At 38.3% G+C, this 26,765-nt stretch overlaps 1 protein-coding gene across 1 annotated transcript in view; it reads left to right on the forward strand.

Moving 5' to 3' along the window:
* Nucleotides 1-4,256: 4,256 nt before the first annotated feature.
* The window catches only part of znf609 (zinc finger protein 609), a 92,288-nt gene continuing 69,779 nt past the window's right edge, over nt 4,257-26,765 (forward strand). The window contains exon 1 of the mRNA XM_005807106.2: nt 4,257-4,719. The gene's annotated coding sequence lies outside the window, so the exon portion shown is untranslated. The remainder of the gene's footprint in view (nt 4,720-26,765) is intronic.

Consider the following 26,765-nt stretch of genomic DNA (forward strand, 5'->3'; position numbering starts at 1 on the left):
GTATTTCTTTAAGAGAATATCTGCAAATGGGACTTACACACAATGTTTCAAGCAGGATTTATAAACACCACTTTGTGATATAAGAGTGTTTATAAGTTGGACAACAAACCATTTATATATATATTCTTAAAAGGTTGTGAAAGTAGCTTTGTGCACTCTACTGAAGTGTTACATTAGAAAAAGGGGGGAAATGAGAGATAACTAGTGGTATTTATTTATGTGGAAGCTCAGTGTTTTTACAGTTTTGTCTCAAATTAAACTGACCAAAAAAAGAAGAAAATTCATTTGAAGAAGAAGCCTACAACCTTGATCAAAACATTACAGTTTCATCATATCACCGTAATGGTACGATGAAACGTAGCTATTTATAGAGGCGGTACCATGTACTTTTCAGGCACATGTGCCATTTTATAGGGCAATCAAATAACTGTTTTACCTTCAGTTCTTAGAAAGGCTGCACATATCAAAACATAACTTAAAAGAAATCTGACTTCCTAATTTGACGCCTTGAAATTGGACCTCTGTCTCTTTAAGAAGCTGCTGCTTTCAGCATGTTGTCACAACGGTGCTTCTCCGTTAACGGGCGTTCTTAGCAGCATTACAGTGAGAAGTAATTTGTATGATAAGCTCAGTAGACGCGCATTTCCACCAGGTATTTGCTAATTGCTGCTACCGCGAGTCTGGAGAAGCTTGGTGGGGAGATACGGAGGAAAGGTGCTCTGTGAGACTGATTTCTGGAAATAGGTGGCGCTTTGTGAGAGCAAACGTTTTTGGCACCCTCGAATGGGTTGCCACGAGAGATCAAAGGATTTCTCAAACATGCATGAGAGAATCAAAGCGACACTCCAGCTATGTTTTTGACGAGGGAACAACATTCTAACATGATGACATTGTGTAAAGCTCAAAAAACCTCACCGTACTACCCCAAGCATTTATCTTGTATGCTATTGCTTCTGCTAATGAAACATGACGCATTGATTATTAGTCATTTATTTCCATTTAGATTTTATTTCACTGACTGAAGCAAAAACATTACATAGCTGTCAAATGCTTTTTGACATTCATGCACAACAAGTACAACAAGCTAATAATAGCCAATTAATTAGTCAGGCTAGCTGCAGACATACTCCAGACATACAGTACTTGTATGCTTGTAGCTGAAAAGTCTTGCAGTTCTGAAACTGTAACTTTTTAAACCAAAGCTTTAAACACTTGATAGTTGTCGATTTTCTTAAAACTCACCTCTAATAAACGGGCTATTTACTGTGGCCCAGTAAGTATCTTTCTGTTGGTACCAAAGCCATTGGAACCAGATTGGTGGAAAAACCCTTGTAATGAACAATCAGTGTAATGTCAGATGGCTCACACACCAGAACCTGGACCTGCTTCCCCGTTCATAACACCGACAAAAGGCTTGACCTGACTTAACCGAGAAGAACATAGACATGTTGACATTACATGCCATGTTTCTGCAGTTGCAAAGAGCAGAAAATGACAGCTCTGGTGACTAAATTTCACCTCAGACAAAAAAACAAGTTAATCCCGCGGTGGAGTAGGAGGAATAAATTTAAGGTCAAGCAGAATACGGCGGAACACTTTAGTCTGAACCGCAGCAGTCAAGTTTCTGAAACTACGCACTCTTAACTCACGTCTTTGGTGCTCTACATCTAGTCCAGAAAAAGGAGGAATTTTTTTCCCCCCTGCCGTTTATGAACATGCTTTGAGACCGTTACTTGACACTTTTTTTTTTTTTCCCCCAAAAGTACTGAAGATTAAGTCTCTTTCAGATGGGCTTCAAGGTTTTACAGTCTCTTTTATGGAGTAATGGAAAGAAGATCACATGAAGCGAGCCAATCCCTCTGTGATTCCACATGGCTGGCTGATTAGCCCCCTTTTTTTTTTTTTTTTCACTGATGGAAAACACATGGCGTCCATGCAGCTTGTTCATTTCAGGTTTTAGATGGCATGACGCTCGTGCTCGTGTTTGGAGCCGCAGCCTTGAAGGGCAGCCATCATCAGATTTCTGTCCCCTCTGGTCCCCGCCGGCCACTGACTGTTATTTAGCCTGCCAATGGAGGCTGGCTGTTCCCTTGGGAAAGTCAGAGTGTGCCTGCCAGCAGGAATGCATCGAAGGCAATGGAGGAAGATGGAGGATGGTGAGTAGCCGCCACTGCCGCCGCCGCCGCTGCTGCTGTGTCTCCCTCAGTGTGAAAATGAGTCCATTAATTCAGCCCCCTCCCCTTCCTCTCCCCGAGCCCTCCCTGCGCCTGTTGTCTCTGTTTGTTAGCAAGATGATTCCTTCTGTCATGTCAAAGGCAACATTATCATATCCTTGTTGCCAGGGAAACCGGCGCCGAGCAAGACAACGACTTAAAGCCGTTTGAAGCTCGTAAACATGAAAGGTTATCTGTAGAGCTACGAGAGCTGAAACTGTGACAGATCTGGAAGGATCTTATTGTTGGCATGATTTTTTATGACTCGTGCCCCCCGCAGCCTCCCTGCCCGTCGTACTCCCCTTTGGTTGTTTGCTAAGAGATTTATTTCACTGGGACTGAGAACACGGCTAAATTCAGACAGGACTGTAACACGTCCAGTTTGTTTTTATCAAGTTCTGACCTCAGCATTGATTTCCGTTGTGTAGTCATAGAGTTTCAGGCACCTTCCACGTGTCGTTCCAGTTATTCATCTCCAAATCAAACGGGATGACATCCATCAAGCTTTCTAATAAAACATAAGAACTTTCAAAATCTCTAACCTGCCTTATCTTTTTTTTGTCTTGTTTTTCATTTGTTTCTTCTTTTAATTCGGACCCGTTGACGAGAGGAGCAGGATGATGAATCTGTCGTTTCCCTGCCTCCAGCATGACACTCAATTTATCATTATGATATAAGTTCTTCACTCCAATGGGCGGCTTTAACTTGCATGGAAAAGGTCAACGAGAGCAATGTTTTAATTAAAACACCTAACAGCCGACTACTGGCAAAGAAATCCCCATATTCATCTGTGTGCATACCTCCGCCAGTAACACCTGCCGATAATCTACTAGTTTTCGCCAGTTTAAATATTAAAAAGGCTAGTGATGTCATGTCTTATTAAGTTATGTGTCCTTCAGATTTTTTTATTTTTATGTTTTACAATGTATTACGTGGCTTGTAATAAATCTCATGCTAAGGTAGTTCCTTTTGCCACACAAGGTACCTTTTTTTTATATTCTTGAGCACCTGCACCCCCTAAGATTTCTATGCACGACTATGTTATTGGTGTAAAATGGAAAAAAAAAAGTACTATTAAAAAACTACAGCTGATAATGATATACTATATGCATAATAAGCAATACTTTGGCTGTTTTTATTGATTTTTGCTCATCAAATAGGTATGAAATAGACATAATATTCTTTTCTCAACACGTAGCACCCATTTCCTTCATTTTGGTTCCTGGTGTTAATTTGAGAATTGAGTGATCTCCCAAATATTTTGAAGAATATTCCTGCATATATAAATGTCTAATTTTATTTTTTGGAGGAATATTTAATGAACAAATCACTGAGTGAAAGAACAACCAACAGCTCAGCATCATAATCAGCTAATAATAAAATAACTTGCTACACTAACTCTGTTATGTATCTGTAAACAAGCCATGTTGCATCCATCTAGCCATCACATATCCATTTATGTGATGGCTAGTTAAGTATTTTGATTATTTATGGAAATCAGAATTTGACCGGTCAGTGGCAATCAAGGGAAAATGGGTTTATTCTAACCTCTGACCAATTGACTCGTCTGCATTAATGTTTATGTGCCACAGTCTCTAGTTTAATAGGCTTAATCAAGTGATGTCAGTCAGTTTTGTGTCATTTTATCTAATGTTTATGATTGTTGTTCCAGATTCATAGGGTAAAAAAAAAAAACATACAACTTTCACAGTGAGCCACATTGTTGACCTTGTGGGTGAGACGTACGAAACAAATTCAAAACTGGGGATCGAGTCAACTTGAACTCGTGACCCCAGTACTTCTAAAATCCTTGCTCCCTCCCCAAGACACCACCACACAAATGCTTCTGTGTGTGTCAACTCATGGCTGCTGCTGCTGCTGCGATCAAATGGTGGACCTTTCCCCATTGAAAACCCGGCTCGCCAAATCGCAGTCCGGTTGATCCAGTTCCACCTTTTCCTTTCGCTCCGAGGAGCTGTTGGAGCGAGTGTAACAGTTCAATCCGACGCTCCTCTCCTGGATTTCCTAGTCGCTCCCCCTTGCTGCCGCTGCTCGCCTGCTGCTGCTTGACTACATTGTATCGGTTCCCACACGAAGACGCAAACGCGGCGCTCTCTTTCGCAAACGGGCGAGCGCGGAGGAATTAACCTGGATGGAAAGCCGTTCACCGTGGAATTCATTTGCAGAAGCCCGCGACCGACGAACCGCTTCCGCTTGGGGCTCGGGAGGGCAGCGGCGAAAATGCGCCTGGGACTCGGCTGTTTTCGCTGTTGGACGGTGTCTCGAAGTGTGATGATGGCAGAAGTCCAGTGAATCGCTGGCCTCCCCTCCTCTCTTGTGCTGGTGTCTGGGGGAGTGCGCTGCCGCTGGTTTCTACTAGAGCTCCAGATTGTATTTAAGAGGTTTTGCTGCAACTCAGCCGCCTGCACGTTGATTTATTCTTTACACGGAGCGCACGCCGCCATGGACGGAGAGCGGTTTGGAATAGGACTGTTTAGTTAAGTCGGTAAGTTTGTCCCATTTTTAATCCTTTTCTGTCATTGTTAACATTGCTACGACTCGTTAGCCATTTAACGTTAGGAGGCTAGCTGTAACACAGCATGCAGCAGCTAGCCAGGGCTGACTGCACTCTGAGCTCATTGTGTTACAGCCTGCTAACCTGACTCTCACGGTAGTTAGCTCATTACGCCAAGCTAACTCAGTTCTGCTTGCTTTTTTTTTTATTTTTTTTTTTAGGCTTTCTGCTGTAGTGGAAGTAGCTAAAAAAATGAGCTGCTACATTTGGGTAACTGCTAACTACATTTCTTTAGCTGGGGGAACGCTACAGTCAGTTATCCCCCCTCTGGGGACAATAACATTTATTAACTGTAAAAAAAGAAAGAAACACACATGTGTGAGTGCACTCATATTGCCCCTTTACGTGTGTGGAAACACTGTTGTGGTGAAACGTTAGCAGGACAGAGTAAGAACCGTGGGACCCCAGGGGGTCCTGAGTGGAATGGACCCACAGAAAAACTGAAAATGAAAGGCTTCATATACTCTCTCCACATGTTTCCTTTCTGTAACTGGGCCAGCTGTAAGAACAGTGTGAACATGGGTTCCTTCTGGCATTGGTTATGTCTTCAAATAAAGTCTTTATTAATGAAACTTTAAATGCCACAAAATGGTGGCTAGTGGTTAAACAAATGCATTTGGACATTTAGGACAATCTTCTTTTGGTGATTTGAGTGTTTGGGAGTAGAGGAAGTTAATCACTGTGTTAGTGTTTTGACCTGCTGCGTGAACTAAACCACCATAACACCATGTCCACATCAAAAACTTAAATAAGCTGCTTTAATATACTTTTAAAAGTTCAATTTAGCCCTTCACCCAGGTTGTCACCCATTTCATATCTATATTTCCCTGTTTTGTCACTTACCAGTTGTTATTGTCAAACCTTTGCAGACTGCTTTATTTACTTGTAATGACTCATGGAGGGTTTTTTTTGTTTTTGTTCTGATGCCCATTTTGGACTGCTTTGGTCGTTTAGGGCTTTTAATTAAAGCACAATAAGTCTAACCCAGCTCTATCTGGTAGATATTGTTTATTGGTGTCACATTCCTACTTCTTGCTTGCAGAGGAGTGAAGGACATTATTTTAATTGGCAGTCGTCAAAGCCAGTACAACATGTCTCCCTATAGGTTAGGAATTGACACATGGTTGGTACAAAAATGTCCTGCAGGAAGTGGGTTCAGTTCACACCCCCAAACGTTGGGCATGAAACAACCAGGACTAAATAATACCGTATTAACACCTCAAATGCTATTTATTTCCAAATAAGAAATCTATTTGTCTTATTTGGAGAGGATATAATAACGTACTGTGTTTGTGGCCTCCAGTTCGGTTCTCTCCTCCACTAGTTCCTACCCCATTTCAAACCCACAAGCCGCCATTTTGTACATGATCTTTGGCATGCGGAATGGTTTAAATGACCTCTAATTATTAGACATTGTTTATTGAAGTCACATGAGATAAGAGTTGATAACAAATTACTCAGTCTGCGGTTGCTAAAACATAAAAGAAACCGTCTCTAGTATGAGTATGAATTGACACGCTCAGTAGGCCTTTATGAAAAAATACTAGGCTGAAATGACGGATTCTGTAAAAAGTTTAAAATGGGAAAGGGACTAAATAACCAGCCCCTAATTACAACTCAATAAAGTCTGGTCAACACAGAAGTTGAGTTTAATCTTTGTATTTGTTTTTTTCCAGAAAATTCCTTTTAAATATACCGTTGTTTGCACAAGTTCTTTTTATCTATTTATCTATTAGCCATTTTGAGATATTAGTTTTCCATATGCTTATTGTATCAATGTGTTTCCATTTTGTAACTGTAAACAAAACATATCTTAACTATGTAATTACCTAACGATTTTGTATCAACTTATTTCTCCCATATCTCGGTTTCTTAATTATATTCATAATGAAGATAATCATAAAAGTAGTCAAATCTTAGGTATGACTGAATTTCTTTTGTTATATTATTGAAAACCTTATTGTTATCACTGTTGTTACATGTTAAATGATGGAAATATGATTTACTTTCACTGATGAAACCAAAATAAGTGACAGACCTCTTATTGGAACATGCTGTCCCTCAGTGTGTTATAAGCCTGGTGGGGCACCAGGCTTTATTTGCCCCTCCACCAAGCTTAGCGTTGTTTGTTTTAAATAGGGTGCTTTTTACACCAGAGACGGCAAAGACAGATTAAGCTAGGTTTATAGTTGAACTGGGCGTGGAGGGGTGTGGGCACCAATTGTACCGTCCCTTCACCACCTTGTTGCCCTCGGACACTCTATTTATAATGCCTGCTTTTGGATCTCTGAATTGTTGTAACTAGCAACATTTTTTAGCATTCTGGTGGACTCCCCTAGCATCCCTTTCACCGGGCATATCAGGTTTTCTGTGGGAAACTCTGTAGTATTATCTACTGAACTCCCATTACCTGAATTCCTTGAAATAGAGTTAGAAAAATGATTCAACGCAATTCTATAATCAAAAAGGGTATGAAACAAAACCTGTTGCTTTTTCTTTTACCTGCCTGAAAAACTGTGTTGTTTTTTTTTAACACAGTTAAAAAAATTACAAAAGACTGCAAAACTATGAACTGACTGTTTTCATCCTCAGAAAAACATAATAAGATCCGTAAAACGTTTGAAGTGCCTGCCGTAAAAGAAGAGCCAACACTTAGCCAAGGAGTTTCATCATACACCCAAGCCATTCATGGAGAACACAATGTGTGAAAGTGTATTTTTTTTCTGTTTGAATGAGTGGTTTCTTGTTTGTATATATAAATCCACAAGCTCCCAAAGCAATAAAAGGAACGTTGAGAAGTTTAATTGTTCTCACTGAGCTCGCTGCATTGTTGGCTAATAACATAATTGCACACGGCTATATGTTTAGACTGTTGGCTTGTCCTACTGGACCAAAAAGACGTAAAAGAATTGAATCCACCCCATTGAACTGTTCACACCCTGTCACGCTGTGTGTCACGCAGAGCTAACGTGCGGCGAGCGTTTAGCCAGCCTTGGTAACACATTGGCAGAACTTGGCATAGCAGTCAGTCAGTACGAGACCCGCGGTTTTGTTTTAGCTTTTGCTTTTTTTGCAGAGATCTGAATTAGGGTCTCGTTCAGAAAACAATTTTCTGTGACATACAGGAAGTGCCGCCTCAGTAGCGATCCACACACGGCTTTAAAAATATAAAAAGCATAAATAATTGATAAATCTGAGATCTCTCAACTGCAAAGTGCAGAGCGTATCAATTGTAGTGAGTCATCTGACCAAATAAACAGCTTTAGTGTGAAGAGCAGCATAACAGCTTTACAGGAATGAGTGTCATTTAGTTCTTGTACCTGTAATGATTAAAGCTGTTTGCAGAAGCTTTAGGAGTGGTTAATCTGTATGCATTCTTTACCAACTTGTCTGTCATTGATTTTCTACTTGCAAGGGTGTTTTATCTTCAGATTTATTACACATTCCTCCTCTCGTGTCATACTAGAATCAATACGAAGGATGGTAATATCCCAACATGAGGCCCAGAGGATTTGCCCTAAAATTGAATTCATTCATGTAGAAGGTCTGATGCTTCCCATTGGCTGTGGCTCATCTCAGCAGTCTTGGTCTTATTTTATTTTTGTCAGCCTTCTCTACTGTCAAGAGAGCAGGTTTGTTTTTGTCCAATTGTCTTTTCAATTTCTGTTCAGCAGAAATCTCTTTTTTTTTTTTTTTTTTTTTTTTAGAAGTAATGTGTGCTCATCGTGACGAAGGTGTTGGGGAGCTTTGCTTTTGTAGTAATTTGCCAGACACATCTTTATGAGTCTAACAGAGCCATCAGATGTGAGGAGAAATTAGAAATTTAGCACTTGGCGTCGGAACGCGAGCAACGCGACTCGAGCAAATCCCCGTCTTATTTGACAGTTTAACGTTGGCGACAAACAAGCTGTTGGGAACTGAATGTAAAAGTGATAGTATAATAGCTTTCTGTCTTTTTCTCAGTTGCCTTTGCAGATGTTGGCGTAAAAGTCTTCGCTCATGAAATATACATTTTCTCAAATGTGGAATTCCCCTCCCCAACTTGCTCAGTGGTGATTTTTGCAGTACAGAACCTGTTCTGCGTTGGGTTGTATATCAAAAGAAACGCAGTGGAACAAGGGAGTTTAACCATGTTTGTTTAGAGGTCTGAGGCATTAGATTAGTCCAGGACAGGAGGATTATGTTGGCTTTGTAAGGCTGCCATCATCTCATGGCCACACACCAACTAAAGGCAAGCTAAGGAAGGATTTGGCTTGTGCACACTAATTTAGATGGACTTTCAAATACCTTCAGGGATGTTAATAGCTCTTTAATATTTAGCTTTAAATAGGGGAATTGATGCATTTTTGGTCTAAAGATATAACCTTTTTGCCTTTGTTTTGTTTATAAAATTGCTGTCGTTAGTAAATGTCAAGATGCATAATTCACTTGGTGTTCATATACAGGGCTTTTTTAAAAAAAAAAAAGTTTTTACAAGCATGCAATGTTCAGGGAGAAGGTAAATGTTACTCACCGTTAATTCATATTTGATTTCTTCAGTTATTTTTTATTGATGTCCAAAGGAAGTTTATCACCTGACATTTTTTATTATGTTAGTTGTTAAACTTTGTCTTAATTTATGTCTATTTATTGCTTTACTGCATATTTCTATCGAAAAAAATACAGTTGAGTTGGGTGGAGATGGAGTAAAAATTTTGACTATAACTGGAAATGGTAGAGTTTTGGGCTAATCAGCCCTGACAGGTTGAACATTTCAATCCAGTCTTTTCCCAGTCATTTGATATAGCTTTAAGGTCGCCATGCCAATATGCAATTCGTTGCCCAAGTTGAATCTGAGTTGGCTGTTTCTGTGAGGCTTTTAAAAGTATCAGCTGTTTAAAAGTAATGCAGACAACATTTTGTAAATTTGAGTTCAGGCAAAAATCAAAATGATTCATCTGATATATAGTTAACCTGCTTGTTGTGATTATTTGAATAGCTAGAATCCACAAATTCTTGAGACACTTTTACTTTCCTATTTTAGCATTTCAAACTCCAAACGTACAGACAAAGCCATCTTTGCGCTACCGCAAGAGCTAGCACAAACAGTCTTCCTTATCTCCGCTCTTGGGGTTACAGCCAATCAGCGAAAGGGACAATACATGACTTTTCTGGATTGGCTGTTTTGCAAACTCCAGCCAATAACGCAACAACTAACCTCGCATTTCATCTTCCAAAACTGCATTTGTGTTTTGATGTTTTAAATGTTTTAGATAGCTGCAAATAAACAAATGTGAAAAAAATTGTAATAAACAAGTACACAAACACTACTACTGTACTTGAAGGAAAAATGGTTTCAGAAATTTTAGTGATGGTACAGATCTACAGGCTAAATGCAGTTCGGTTTAATATCTTTACAACATATTGTCTGCCCACTACGGTATATATGCTTGAGCTCGAGACAAACGCCTCATCAGAGAAAAGGAAGAATAAGAAGTGTTCTTTTAATTTTGCTAATCTTTACATCTTATTCCATGTTGTTGTTGAGTGGGGCAGTTTTAAATCCTTTGTTCTTTTTCCCCCCGTGCCTACCATTTTGTCGGCCATACAGTATGTGGCCGTGAAGCTGTAAAGGAATATGCAACTCTGCAGTCGTTTCTGCAGCATTGATTAGATTTCTAATTTGTGAATTGCCAGTTACAGCAGAAAAAAGAACACTGAGTGCTTGTTGCACAGTTGCTGCTTTTGCCATAAAACTGGTGATCCATCTTTTCCTGGGATGAGAGCCCAGGTTAGATTCAGCTGTTCCCCCCAACACTGGCTATAAAGATATTGTATTTTATAGCCTGTGCACAGTGATTAGTGCAGCAGAAACGCTGTCTCATTTGCTTTTGGTTTTTAAGTATCGCGCCGTGTGTGTTCTTAGAAAGAAAAGCCAATTCAAGTTGGTTGATTTTTTTTTTTTCCTTTCTTTTTCTTGTCGTCGTCGCTTTAGCATGTCTAAAACGCCACTGCTTTCAATACCGTCTTCATTCATCCTCTCATAAGCAACATGACCTCATTACTCAGCCGTGCTTCACTTGATTCTGACACTGATTATCTTCTTCCCTGCAACTCGCATATGGTAATTTTTCATCTCCACTTAATTAATTGAATATTCCACTTAAACGATTGTTGCAGAAAGCTGTTTAGTTTGTTGAAAGAAAGCAGTTTAGTGTCCTCCCAAATTCGGGAGGAAAATGTCACAGCACTTTTATAAAGATGTTTTTTTTTTTTTTTTTTTTTTTTTTGCATGTGTGTGTCGAGCTTAGTGTAGAGCATGAAAAGGGCTTTGAAGAAGTGATGTGCGGGAATGCCTCAGAGCACATCAATACTGTAGCACGGTGGCAGCGTGTGGGAGGATCTGTCCCTGTCGCCCTAATCATAGCGCAGAATCCACTGTCATCTGCCGAATCAAAGAGGCTAAAAAAAAAAAAAAATAACGCTTGCTTCTCAGATGACACCAGCCTCACTTATGATATTGATGAGTGAATTAGAGAACATCCGCAAATTACACAGTCGCAGCAGAGTAAAGCAAAGAAGGAGGTTTAGCTAGAACTTGAATTTCTCCGGAAAAATAAGGTCTGTTTTTAGTAAAAATCTGTTGGTGTTTACGAAATCAGTCTGGATTCATCTCACTAGCAGCACATGTTGAAGCAAATGCTTTATGGCTTAACGGTTTACCTATAAAGCTACATTTTTCAAAGCAGCTTTTGCCCACACATGGTTTAGCTAAGGAAGAAAAATGTTCACATCACTAAACAAACAAAAGTAGGATAAAATCTGGAGCTGTAATTTTGTCATTTATTTCATTTTTCCATCCAGAGCACAGATGTCCCAATCAGGATTTGTTTTGCTCTAAGCACCAACTCGAGTCATTTAGGATTAGGCATACGCTGATAGCTGAGACCTGGTCGGACGCTACAGTGAAGTTGATCAAATTAACTCTATCAGTGTTACACTTACTCACCAATGATAAGAGCACTGAAGTTCTTTTCACAGCACGTTCTCTGACACTTAACTCGGTTAAGAAAGCTGTTATAATGTTCTGGCTGCATGTCACCCGAAGCAACGCGGTAATATGCACAGAGTAGAATATAGTGTTGCACGCCAGGCTCAGTGGGAAAAAAAGTGGAGTGTAAACCGCATCTGATTGGCTTAAAGCTGCTGTATGCAACATTTATTAACAATGTTTTTTACTTGTTTATTGAAACTGCCACTATGTTGTGACAGTTTAACATGAGACAGATAATTTGTGAAAAAATGCCTTCTTACTCTGGTTGTAGAGGCATCTGCAGAAATGCAGCGGTCCCACTCAGAAACAACCAATCAGATCCAGGGGGCAGATCTTAACGCTGTCAATCATGCTTGTCCATGCGCCAATGGTGGAGAAAGTTACAGGAAAATTGTCTATCTGCCGTCATTGGTGGCTACGCTAACTTTCATGAGCATTCACAACAGATTCCGTTGTGGGAAGCTAGCTTTAGCGTAGCAGAGAGCAAGGATGGACTTTATGAGAATAGATGTTGCAGTGCTTTGCTTATAATCAACATCTAAAAAGTTTTTCTGTCAATGTTTTGTATCTGTAATATTGTAAAAAATGCTAAAGCGTTGACAAAATAAATGAGAATAGCCTTGCATAATTTTTAAACACAAGTATCTATCTTTAGTATAAGGAACAAAAAATGAAAAACTAATTTTCCATAATTTTTTTTAGATAAACTGTAATTTTATTGTTCAAAATGAGGAATAATTCCTTTAAAAACCAAAGTGAAAGGTGGCACAGTTAGTAGCACCGTTCCCTTGAAGCAACAAGGTACTTCCGGCTTTCAGTCCTTCTGTGTGAAGTTAGCATGTTCTCTCTGAGCACAGAGAGAACCCAGAGAGACTCTGGTGTCCTCCCAAATTCTGACTTCCTCTCTCTGTCCATATTAAACATTCATCACGGACCTCACATCTAATAAAACTGCATTTCTTTCCTCTATTCCTCATTATTCTATCACGGCGATGAAACAGAAACCTTCATTTGGACTAGAATCACGTGCCATGCCGTGATAAACTGCATCACGCAGTTCCTCAGCTGAGGGAAATCAATAGAAAGAACAGTTAATCTCAGGAGTAAAGACCTTATACAAGCAAATAAAGCAACAGTTCAGAGGGGGGAGAAAAAAAAAACCCTAATGGATTTGGACAGATCACGCTGCGTAGTTGCGGGGAGTGCATGTTGTTTTCTTTTGGCTTCAGTGCCATTACCATAAAGCTTATTGGCCATGATAAAAACATTTGCAGTGTGGACATTTGTCTAAACAGCTAGAGCAGCAATCTTGTAGCTTTAATGTGAGTGATTTAGACTGCAGTGATTGGTTTGAAAATAACGTGCTTGTGTTTTTAGTTCACTCAGCAACTAACGGCAGATTTGTGCCGATGTGATGATGAGGAATTTACATGGACGACAATAAAACCTGAAACTGAGCAGCTCTGTCTGTTTCTATTAAGCCTTCAGTTTCTCCCTTCCTATTGTGTTGTGATTTAGTTTGAAGGCAAAACACATTTTTTAATAAAAGGGGTTTGTAATCATACCAACAGTTAATAAGCCTTGAAAAACGACAACGGAAAAAGTACAAGATGTTCTTCTTGTGAGCTAGCTGTATTTTTACAGCCAGCAGTCTAAATTGTCTACTAAAACTATACCCATAAAGTAGTTCTCAGGTTGTTAGTATTTGCTGGAGAGCGAGAGACCCAAATCTCTCCGGAGGAACGTAAACTTAGCTTCGCTGTTTATGGCTGTGAAGAGGAATACTTGGACGATCACGTGTCAAAATATGTCACACTTAAAACGATCCCGCGTCACTGTAACTTGTTCAGAAACTAGATTGGATGTTGACACAGACTGGACGAACGCCACGTCTCAGAGGCAACCTGTTAGCTTTGAGTCTCAACTCGACAAGCACATTGATGCCGGAGAAACTGAGAGCAGGCAGATCTTTAGAACGGGGGAGGTTGATGGAAGATGTGACGGATAAGAGTTTGTTTATACTAGCGACAGTCGGAGGACAAAGCAAGCAAATTTGTGCTTTCTTAGTGTTCTGGGTCAAAGTGTGACTGTCCACTCAGAGCTGGATTGCTGTTTTATGACAAGGGTGTGTGTGTGTGGGGGGGTGATGTTCATCCCCTTGTAATGGATGACACGATGGTCACGGTGGCAGCAGTTGTTTGAACAGGACCGTCGGATGTCTGAATAAGGTAAATATGTTTAAGCAAACATGCGGTGTTGCCCTTAGTGATGCAGGCTAATTGTACTACATAACCATTTTGCAGCTCCAGGTGTTTCTGACTCCATTTGTTCAAAGTAGAGAGTTCAGAGGTGACGGATGAAAACTCAGGCTAAGCAAACATCCACTGCCAGTGAGGTGTTACAACACTAAATTGACTTCACTTATATAGTCCTTTCAGGTTTGCTCTGCTAGTCAGTTACCCATCTGCAGACCAAAATACACACTGATACACATAAAACACAGACCAGTAGATGCGGGGGTTAAGTGTCTTGCCTGAGGGCACTTAGACATTTAGTGGTGGGCAACTGTCACCTCAGTTCAACCTAAATGTTTCAATTCACATTTTGCATCTTAGTACAATCCTCAGATCACCATTCAGTAAACCAAAGCTACCTTTTAAGTGGTAAATGCTTTTAACCAGTTTGAATCGTCTCTGGGTTAATTTGTCTACTTGCCAACTCTGAAACCTGATTTTATACCCATCCATTTCTACTTCATGATTTCCATTTTGTAGCTGTATGATGTTAGTTTCAAACCCAGGCACGTTAAACTGTTTATTTTTCACTGTATTTATTTATTTTTATGAATTTTCTCAGTATAAAACTGGCCAAATTTCTAAAAACTTTGTATTACTCTCTATTAATTTATTATCGTTCTGATCTTGTATAAACCCATTTCATTATGGTAGAATATCTGTAGAGCATAATTACTTATCGAAGCAGGCGTTAAACATCAAACTGACATGCTCTGTAAGAAACTTCCTTCTGTAGTCTTCTTCATTTTAGCCGAGATAATGTTGACCAACTGCAATGTCTACATTAACACTTGCTTAGTTTAGATTTCATTTGCTTTTTCTCTACAGTCTTAATTTACCTAGATTTTAACCTGGCCTTTAGAATCCAATTTTAGTGAGTACTATCTGTAAACATGAGTATCTGTCTTAGGCCTGGGTGAAAAATCAGTTTTATTGATTAAATTTTCTCTTTTTGAAGATTTGATTCTTGGAAAAGTTGGATTTTTTCCCCCCCATCAATGCACTCTTGTATTTTCACAGTTCATAATGCTGTCATCTCACCCAAGAACCATCATCTTGTTTGACAAATGTGTTCTTCTTCTATTTATTTCTGCATTTATTTCAGTCAACTCATAAAAGAAATTAATATAAAAGTCTTTTTTTAAACTACATATTTTCTGTCATTTGTAATCACTTTAAGGAAAAAATGTGAGGGGAAGTTGATGGAAATCTGATTTCGTATGAAAGAAAATGTGAGATTTTATTTCTAAACCATTTCTCTCAGCCCTAATCTGTTTGTAAATTTTGACATTATAACAACAGTTCCCAGCATTTCCGAATCAATCATGATTCATAGGTTGAAATCTGCAAAGGTTAAAACACAGCAAGTCACTTATTTAATGTTTACTTACTTTATGTTGAGCCTTCTTTTTATGCAACGCCATCTTACTCCAAGTTCAATACTTGACAGCTGGGATACCTCCGTGGTAAATGTGGTCCTCTAAAAATAACTTCTTGGAGATTTTTGTGCCTTCTCTGATATTGTTGCACACCTCACTGACACTAAAACTAGCTAACTTAGCTGAGGTTATCTTCTTTCACTCAAACATCCACATGGAAGAGTTTTTAGAACAACTTGCTAGCAGATCATTAAAGTAGGTTCACTACTACTTCATCTCTTTGCTGTCTTGTATGCTTGCAGTTTCTGTCAATTTGTACTCAAATATTTGGAGTCTGAAACTATGCGATCTACAGAGAGATGTTCAGCCCAGATAAAGGGAATATGGTGAAATGACTGAAGTAAATATCTACCAGCTATGTCTCATATTTTTGTATTCTGTTTTGCATCAATGTTTTCTGTAGATCCAAAGCTTGTCCAGATTGTTTCTTTTACTAGTTATGAAAAGTTCAGCCAACTCAATTTTGCCTTTCTCAGAACATTTGACTTCCTATTAAAAGGGACACAGATCCAAGAAATCGTTCTTCTTATATTGCCGTAAACTGGTTGTGACATTATCAAGGTGCTAAAACGTACTAAAAGATCTGGAAGCTGGTTCCAAAAAGCCTTAAGGCACGAGTACATGTGTCTGATTTTTATTGCCGTTCAGAGTGGGACTAAAAATGCCATTTTATCATGACTGAGATGTAGCGTGCCATCCTCTGCTCCCTGACGCACATTTTCCTGCCTTTCAAATGCCAGCAGTGATTGAGTGTGTACACATGTCAGCACTTACTGTCAGCTGTTATTGTCAGCTTGTGCGCTTTTTACGAGCAATATTTCAGTTGCAAAATAACTCTCCTCTGCTGCGTTTGGAGGGAGAGGAAGAAATAAAATAAAGCCATTCGGACTGTTAATGCTCTGTTAAAAGTTCGAACCGTTACGCCTGGTCACTGATGAATTGGGTCTAAATTATTGCATTCCATGTCGATGTCATTTTTGAAATGCGGCACTGCTGCTGGGACTTGAAGTGTCAGAGTGTTGATACTGCAGGAAGCTCTGCTTCTTTGTGACTCTGCCTCTTTGTGCAGCTGCTTGGAGAGAGTCAGGCAGATATGTGGGGTTAATGGTCGTCCATGCCCTTTCTCTAGTTAGACATTCACATGGCAGCAGCACAGCTGCCCATGGTACAAACAGTAGTCCAGTATATTATTCACTCAGTAGTTGCCTGGTGTCTTTTCATAGACTTCTGACTCTACAATAATTTGGAGCCTTTTTGTCTGTGATGCTTTTCTGGTTTTTAAACTCACATGAGAATAGATTCTATAAGAAGAAAAGTAACGATTTGTTTGTGGACCCCCACAGTTGAACTGAATACTGTTGCTTGCCCACAATTAAACTAGTAACTAATAAACTGTAGATAAAAAAAAAAAAAGTTTCTGCTCTGCAAACATTCACAGTATTGTTTGCCAAGAGACTGAGCGCTTGTTTGCCTCAAGCGTTGCTGTTTCACAACTCTTCCTTCCTAGTAATGAGTTAAGATAACAAAGGAGCCATATTAAATTTCTTTGTTCCAACATAGTTTAATCATGTGGTTTCACATTATTAAAAAACAACTTGATGCACATATGTGGAAGAAATATAGTCTCAATAGAATTAGATTTTTTTTTTTTAACATTACATTTATAACAACATTATTGTCGTTATGGACAATTTTGTCTGTTTTATTTCAAAAACAAAAATTTCATCTATAAAGATGCACCTATAAATGTGATGACCTTCTGGTGACTTGAACTAAAGCAAATCAGCACTAGAGCGTGTCGATTTGCTTTTAGCCTATCAGATTACACTCCTTTGATCATGTGACCTTTATGCGTTGGATTGGGCCAACGCATTGGTTGTTCTGGTATTGATATCTAAACTATAAGGGGAAGTTTTTGTTTTATTTAGTGCTCTACATTTTCTGTGTATTAGGGATAGGGAAAATGGACTTAAAATGTTCAGTATTTTGAGCTATTTGTTGCACTATTTAATAAGTGTTCAGTTCAAAACTGGTCTTTTTTGTACATAGTCTGACCAACACAAATATTGCTCTAAAAATATCCATCATTAAATATTCTACTTCATCACAACCATTGGATAAAGTAGTGCAGTTGTGTCACCAAGCAGCTCACAATATTTGCATATAACCCTATTTTCAAATATATTCATATTAAATATGAATCCCCTGGAACCAAAGGTGGCTAAATAACAAAATAACAACCATACTGTCTGTTTTTATTTTTCGCAAACATTGAGTTTTTATGCTAAATCACAATTTTTGTCCATTATTATGCAGACAGGGTTAGAATTAGTATTTGCGAACTGATACATTGGAGTATTTCATTGTTGAGCAGATTTTAAATAAATAAATAAATTTGATTGATGGCAATTTTTGTAGGACATTCTGATACAGACTGTTCTTTAGGACAGAGTCAGTGGACTTGGTGTTGATTAGTTCGTATTTTATATCCAATATAAAGATTCTTCACTGCATTTATATGAAGATTGTGACTTTTCTTTGAAAGTGTCTTCTTTGGTTTTGTCTCAAAATGTCTGTAATATAAAAGATTTTTTAGTATTAACATGAAGTGGCAGCTGCTATTGACATCGTCGCTCGTTTTGTTGCACCTAGCTAGAAAGCGTGTTCAGTGAACAATTTGGCTCGTTCTAAAGAAAATAAACGTTTGCTCATTACTACTTGTGGAAATGGGGAACTATTTGTCATGAACATTTTGCATGGGAATCTAATGCATTTAGTCTGCCACTGTATGTGTCGGGTCAACCACACTTCAATGTTCTTTGCTTGGCAAGGCGAAAAGCATCTGTTTTAGGTCACGGTATGGGCAATCAAGAGTACCTCCATTAAATAGTGTTGGGGCCTAGCTAAAGTCCTGCTAACTGGAGGCAGTCGGGCGTGACGGTCACGCTCATATTCCACGGTGAGGAAGAGTTTCACCCTTTGTGGTTTGCCAAGCCCTGCAAACCCAGCCCACTGCTAATTCCTACCACTGAAACTTGCTTGGAAACACAGACTGGTTTCTATTAAACAACTGAGTGATTTTAAATTTGAGACTGTTTTAAACAAAAGGACTGATGAGCTGTTAAAGAGATCCCATCACGTTTCAATACTGCAGATAAGAATGGGAAAGATGTGACCTGGTGTCTTTGTGTCTGTATAATATTTAGCTCCATTCAGGGAAAAATGGAGCTGTTTTTTTCTCCCAACTACAATAAAATTGATTTTTAGAAATAACACTGTTTTTTTGGGGGGGGGGGGTTCACCATAGTTTATATACTCTTATTTCCAGTCTCTCTATTGGTTTGATTTGACTAATGACCTTCAATTTATTGTTTGTATAATTATTTTAATACACGATCTTTAGAAAAAACTTGCTACAATTCATTAATTGGCCCAATATATCACTTGTGTGTTTTTTGTTGTTGTTTTTTTTTTTATATTCTGTAAGTAAAACTTGTAGCACAACAGGGTGAGGCTGAACCAGATTCATTTCCAACTCTACTTTGTTTGGGACATTGACTGTGGTGGTGTTACCTATTTCTTTTTTGTAAGATGAAGGGATGGTCTCGCTGTAATGTTTCGGTCACAATTGATGACCTGCCAAATTCTTGAAGGAGTGTCTCATTTTGTACTGGAATGTTATAATTGCTGCTATGACTTTGAATTGAGTGGCTATGAATAGAGCTAGGCATATGACTAACCCTAAGAAAATGGCTTAGTAGTAAAGTCTTTGCTTAGCGTAGTTTGGAACGTTTGTCAGACTACAACACAAGACGTTAACACCACTTCAACTCAAAGTTTCTTGTGGCTTTTGACTTGTAATACATATTTAAATATTTAATAACGTTCAGTTTGTATTTGTACATTTTTAAGTGTTAATATTCTGACAAACGATTTGAGGTCAGCATTGCTTATTTGTACTGTTTCATATTTGCCAAATTTTTCTTTACGACCATGGGTTTTGTTTACAGCTTGCCAATTGAAAGATCAAATATGGTCTTTTACAATTTTTTTTTTTTAGCTAGTACGACCACTAAACGGTTTGCTTTAATGCACCACTCAAACTTATTATAATGTTACAGAACTGTTAGCACTTGCTAAGTTCCTGTCCACAGCGGACCCTTCACACAGAACAGAGACTGTGCTACAGCTTAAAAGACCCACTAAAACAGCAATTTGAGCATGCACGAACTTGAAATGAGGTTGGAATGGTTTGTTAAATTTGTCCAGTGTGACGACAGCTTGAACTTGGCCATCAAAAAGCTAAAACACAGACTTGATACACGACATGTTGGCGTTTTTCCGGCTCAACATGTACTTTTCGTGCTACATCCTAACGAAGTCAGAGTCATGCCACGGCAGAGCCTTGAAGGATGACATGATTTTTATACCATCATTGCAATATTTGCATCATAAAGCACTGTTCAGAGTGCAATAATTGTCGGCCAATAAATTTCAAGTGTCATGAACTTGCATTTTCATGGTAATGTAGAGTTTAGATTGAGCCCAAAGTAAACCTATTATTTTATTTAAGATTTTACTGCTTTCGTTTTTCAACCACCATTTCAGTTAGCAGTGTACCTTCTCTCGTTTTTAGCTGTTGTTTAACATGTTTTAACTCCACCTTGTCTCTTGTTGTAACCGCATAGTGAGTCTAATGCCAATCATATGGGATGTGTGATTGATGAGAGTGGGAGTGATGAGAGGGTGGGGCTTCGTGCACATGCAGTGGGGCTACGTTTGTTATAGTCTGATACTTATTTTCTTTATTTCCTCAACAGGTTGAAACTATCTACTTCTCTGTTTGCACTATAATAAGTAAATTAGCGCAACACACCTGAAACATTTAGCCAGTTGGAAAGGCTCACACGCGACACAAATGATTTTGTCCCAAATTTTAAAGATCATAGGCATAGAAGCAATGGTGAGAAAGAGAGGAAAGAAGAAATTAGCCTTGTATTGTGATATTTACCAATGTTATCGCCATCGCAAGATTTTCTAATATTGTGCACCCCTAATCAGAGAGGCTTTTGTGGTAGAGTCATAATATGAAAATACTTTTTGGGTATGAGAAAGAAAGAAGTCAAACCAATCTGGGTCAGTTGAAATATCTCCTCTGATACTATTGTATTCCATTACTCAGTCTTTGTCTTCATGTCTATAAGCTCTCTGCAGACAGGTATATTTACATATGAACCCAGCAACACAGATGGATGCTGTAATGATATATAATCAGCCTTTAAACTCCCCCATGCACTGAGTGAGCCTCCTTTACAACTGACCCACAAATACAAACAAACGCTCCACCGCGGACGCTTCTGCCGTTACCACGTCAACCTGCATTCAAACCGAGCGCTTCAATTATAGACCGGCGAGAGCTCAGATAATTAGAAGTGTTCTGAGAATCTTGGTGACTGCTTGTGTAATTCAGAAACGGCCGTGGAGTGGAATGGCTCAGCATGCTAATGGAGCTGCTCCTGTTTCTGCTCCAGGCCCCTTTGAACGCAGGGAAAATCAATCTGGCACCTTGTCTGAGTTTTTTTTTCTTCTTCTTCTTCTTTCTTTTTTTAACACTAGAGCTTCTGTGTGGATGTTCCTTTCATCTGCTCCAACAGAAGTTATCATAAATACACCACCACTGGATTATTTATTTGGATTCTCAGGAAAACAAATATGCAAGTTAAAGTTGATTCCAGATTTATTCCTCCTGGAATAATACAAGTGCAAGTTCTTGTTGAAAAACATGTATGTAGGGAGATGAGGACGTTTTACTTTAAATGTTATTGTCTCAGTTTGACTACAGGTTACATTAAGACAAAGCTGCCTATTTAATCCCTGGAAGCAAGTCTTTTTATCTGTAGATATGGCCATCAAAGCAAGCAGAGTTGATTTTAACAAGGGAGGGGAAAAAAAGAGGCTAATTAGTTCTGCCATTTTCATATTTTCAACTTCTTGGTGATCATTAAAAGAAGAGACTTAAGCACACAACATAATTGCAGCGTCTTCTAAAACCAGCAGACGATAATCTGACATGTCACCTCGAGATGTTTGTCTAACTCCAGCCCCACATTTACCTCATTAGCACTGCTCTGAAAAATAGATGACTGCCACTATAACTTATTTAGAAGTTTTAGAAAGTTTACATTGCCGCTGAGGTAATAGGACTAATTGGCTGAGTTACATTTATATCTATCTATCTATATATACTGTATATATGTGCTGTGTCTGCTGTTTTGACAGTCCTCCTATATTTTTATTGTTGCACTAATGTGAATGCATCTCAATTTCTAGCAAACTCTTCAGAAATGATCGTACATTAATTTGGCAGTTCTTTTAAAAAAGAAAGGCATTGATATGGTTGTGCAAGTTTAAGAGGAGTTTCAGTTGTTCCACAGCTCATGAGCAATATGAGGCCAATGGACCTTATTAATTTTGCTACTAAACACAGCAAACGATTGAAACTTACATCCCAGTCTAATACCTGGGTATACCTGGGTTCTCCACTCATGTATTTGTACTATTGAGAAAGTTTGGTTAAATATACAAATTATATGTCACCAGAAAATATTGAGAGGTTGTAGCACTAACTCATTAAGTTGTCACCAAATCCGGGACGTTGGAGCACATCGCTACAGTTTTATAATTATAAGTCTCTGAACAGCTTAGTACCACATTACATTAGACATCTGCTGTCATTGCTATATCACTCTTCCAGACCTCTCAGGTCTTCTGCTTCTGCTCTGCATCCCCAGAACCAAACATGGAGAAGCAGCATTCAGCTGCTATGCACCACAAATCTGGAACAAACGTCCAGAAAACTGCATAACAGCCGAAACACTGACTTTTCTTCAAATAAAGATTACAATTCCACCTTTTTAGAGTCGCCTTTGATTACTAGTAAGTAGAACATCGATCAACATATTTGATGTGTCTTTACTTGATGATTTTGAGGATGGCTTTTGACATTATGTGATGTTTATTGCTTGTTTCTTAAGTGGTGACAGTATGATGGTTTTATAATGTTTTTACTGCTGAAAAGGTTGCTGAAATGTGCCATGCAAATAAATTTGTATTGATTAATCTAGTTTTATCAAAGATTGACTGTCTTTTTAGGATTACAGCTCTGCTGCAATTGAGCTAGCGTTTTTTTCTCTCGAATATAATACAAGCAAACTGGATTTTGAAGTGTTTCTTTTGCAATCACAGCTCTGGCTAATAGTTGTGCTGTTTTTTTTGTGTGCACATCCTCATGGGCAAAGTTTTGAATATGCATGATTGATTCTCACTCAAGTCTCCAGCTCTCAAAAGACGTTAGATGAGATTTAAAATTGTTTTGGGAGGGGGTGAGCTTACAGAAAACCAGAGACTGATCAGTGACTTGTGTAAATAGTCTAAAAGTTGTGCACAGACTCTTCTTGAGAGGAAGAGAAGACGCAGTTTCTCGAATACTCCATTCTTCTACGGTTATTAAATATTGCACATTTCAATACAGGTTTGCAAATAATTATATGCTAAATTCATTCAGTTTCTACTTGTAGCCTTGTCATTAAGAGAAACATTATGGATGTTGGTTATTTTAAAACACAAAACGGCTTTTTGGATCCAGTTCTGATGCAAGAATGATGCAAGAGACTGACAGTTTTCTTTTTTCTGGTGGTGAAATTATTAACCAATGAGGAATCCAGCTACCCTACAGACGTCTGATTCCCATCACCTGGATTGGCTGGGTGCATTTCTATTCTGGTAACCAGCTCAACCGCACAATCCAATTACATGAATGAAGGTTTCTGTTGAGCCTTTCCAGATAAGGTGTTCCCTTTTGCATGACCTACAGAGAAAAAAAAAAGATGTTTTACAAGTTGAGTCATTGTGTTTGCTTACAACTTTCATTCCCCATCAGAAAACAGTTTATATGGCTATTATAAAATAATAAAAAAAACAATGACTTTATGCCGATATCATTAGTTAACTAGGACACTAAGCAACACAGTTGACAGATTTCACTGGTTTGCTTTGATAGGACGTCAAATCACAGATCTGACGTCTGCATTTCACAGTAAATGAAGACAGGATATTTTCATTCTTATGCTATCGTTGCTGCGGTGTGTCAAAAGAAAGCAGCAATGTTTTATGAAAACATATTGTAAACGGGGCTTTTCTGACACTGAGCACTTGGTAGGAACTAAATAAGGTGCACATAACATTTTATGTCTCACAAAAGGTAAACCCTTTAAGGCCAGTGGTGTCCAAACTTTTTTTTACGTGGGCCAAAGTTGCAAAGTTTGAAAGTACGCAAGCTCTATAATTTATATAATATATAATTTATATTAAATATTTTTACGGCTCAGCGATAGAGTAAAAATGCAATATCTTAAGGAAAAATATAGTAGAAAAGAACATATTTCAGGTAACAAGATGTGGATTTGTCATCAAACACTAAATTTTCCTACTTAGCACTTTGGGCAGGGGACAGTGTCTAGGGCCCTATGAAAGCCATTTTATTTTCCGTTTCATTCCACTTTTCCCATTTTTATTTCTCTGAATTCCAATTTTTTCCATTTTAACCATATTTATTTACGATTATGGAGGTAATGAAAGCAGTTCAACAAATCCATAGCCAGAGATCCACATTTGCTGTTATTCAGGTTTCACAAATATAACTGCTGTGGTTCAGCGGAGCATCAAATAATTTTAGACAGTATTTAAAAGTTTTTTTGCACTGTTTTTTTGTTGTTTTTTAAAGTACTCAAACATTCGGCACAAAACAAATAACCATGTTTTCATAATTTATAAAATAAAATCTCAGTTTTGGAGTTTAACTGGACACCAAAATACGTCTCACAGGAAAACCAGCAAACAGTAAAACCTTCCATAACAATCAGAGCCTTTGTTTATTTTAATTTCTTTTAATTGTATTTTATCTGTTTTATTCTTCACTACAAATGGCCGTAACATCCTTGCGCCACCAGTCAACTGGTACTGACAAAACTTAAGTTTTACATTCAACCGTGTTAACTTTCCTTCTGTGTTTTCTGCATTGTGGAAATCATAGACTCCTAATTATCTTTATCCTCAGATCCAGTGAGGACTCTTAAGTCTTTCTCCGAAGCCATCGCCACTAATTTATGTCAAATATGTTGAGTAATTTGATGAGTCACTCTGCTAACAATAACTTGTTTGATGACCCAGTCCTGAGACAGAACTGCCAGTGGGTGGATGCACCGATCAGGCTTTTACTTGCTGCTACAGATTTTCCTGCTTCTTTCATCTCAATTCCTGAATGAAATGTAACAAACACTGAACAAGAAGTGCCACCGGTTCTTTGATTGAAATGGTAGTTCTGTATCCAACAGAGAATGAAAAGAATACTAGATTACTGCAATTTGCGGATCAAAGCATGTGTTCCCAACCTTTATTGGATTTTTATTCAACTTAAAACATGAATCAAAGAGTATGCTGTTTGATGATCGGTTTACACACTGAAAAAGTGTGAATGTCAGTTTTTGAACATTTGGAAGTGTGAAAGTAATGTAGGTGATCCCCTTCTGAATGATTTGTGGTTCATTGGTTGACATTAAGCCCCAAGTCAAAGGACTTCAAAGTGCCAAGGCACTTTGTTATTCAGTTGACATATGGTTATAAAGTACATGTTCTTAGATCCTTCATGTCAATCCAGCAGATTAAAAGCTAAAGTTCATCAGGAAGAATTTGGCAGTTATTTGCACATTAGCGTTGTTTCCATTACAAGTGTGTGCAAAACTTTGTCTATTGCAATAAATAAGAAATGCAATTGGAATCATTTGAATAAGTTTGTTTACGGGATGAGTCATTAAAAACATGCCTCACCCTCATCCTCTTACCACTTCCTAACATCTACTTCGTCGTTTCTGCCAGTAGTAACATCTGGTTGTTAATGACTCGTGTGATGAGAAAAAACTGTTTCCTTTGCAGTTTTGCGTAATACATTAATTTTGATACAAATGAAAAACCACCTTGTCCCAGCATTTTTTATCCAAAAAACTGCTTTTTCCTGAATTGGCAAGGTTTCCATTGTGCAAATTTATTTTCGTATTTCCAATTCATGCCGTTAATTTGTCAATGGAAATGCAGATAGTGTGCAGTTTAGTTAAAAATGTATCTATTTGTATTATGTTGGGCTGAACAGTATCAGGAAAACGTGTAGTTGCAATACTATGGCTGAAAATCTGTCTAGATTATGTCTAGATTATGACTAACCCACATTTTCTGCACTCTTATTTTTCTTTGCTCAGATGGTGGAAAATCTACGAAATACTGCACCTAAGCAGTCTTTTACCATTGATGACCTGTTTCATAGATTCCTTGGAATGAATAGACTCAAACTTTATAAACAAATTTAAATCATCCAGTTTACTTCTCTCAACTAATAACCATGTTTCTTGAGTAAAATTACATTTCAGACCCCAACAGTAGGTCTCCAAACTGTTTATTTTTCCTGACCAGTCAGTAAACCTCTACATTCTCAATTTGAAAGAATATGAAGTTGACAGAAGATAAACAAACTGTCTCTTTGCTCCTGCCCTTTGGTTTATTGTTTCAGTATCGCGTGGGAGGATGGCTCTGGCCCAGTTCCTCGTGAAAACGTATCGTCTGACTAGTTGGAGTTGGAACGACGCATAGCACCGCAACTACGCAGGGCATGCATTTCATATTGTAGAGAGATTAAAATCTCCCGTTATTTCTTCTCCGTTTGTACAAGACAATTAAAAGTAACATTAGCGAATCTCCTGTCTGTCCTTAATAAGATTTGGAGCACTTGGGAGTAGACATGAGAAATGATAATTGTGAGTGGCTTTGTACCTCAATGAAAAAGTAAAAGCGCAATGAGACTGTAAGGTCTTTTATAATTCTAATCAGACCAGCTACCATAGTGGAGAAAAGCCAATAAAGCTTTCTTTGCAAATATCCAACTCTTGTTCTGTTACTTGATGTATTCCAAGGATTTTCAACTTTAACATTTAACAATAAATGTTTTTACCTCATCTTGATATTGGGAGCATCTGCCATCATATTTAGTTAAGAAGTTGGAGCTCTTTATTTTGATGCTAAGCAGTAAATATAAACTCTACACTGTTATTTGAAACAAATGTTGTCTGTCATAAGCCGCTATGTTTTTTGGTTTTGATTTATTGC

The sequence above is a fragment of the Xiphophorus maculatus genome, chromosome 4 (assembly GCF_002775205.1).
Source record: "Xiphophorus maculatus strain JP 163 A chromosome 4, X_maculatus-5.0-male, whole genome shotgun sequence".
Taxonomy (NCBI): domain Eukaryota; kingdom Metazoa; phylum Chordata; class Actinopteri; order Cyprinodontiformes; family Poeciliidae; genus Xiphophorus; species Xiphophorus maculatus.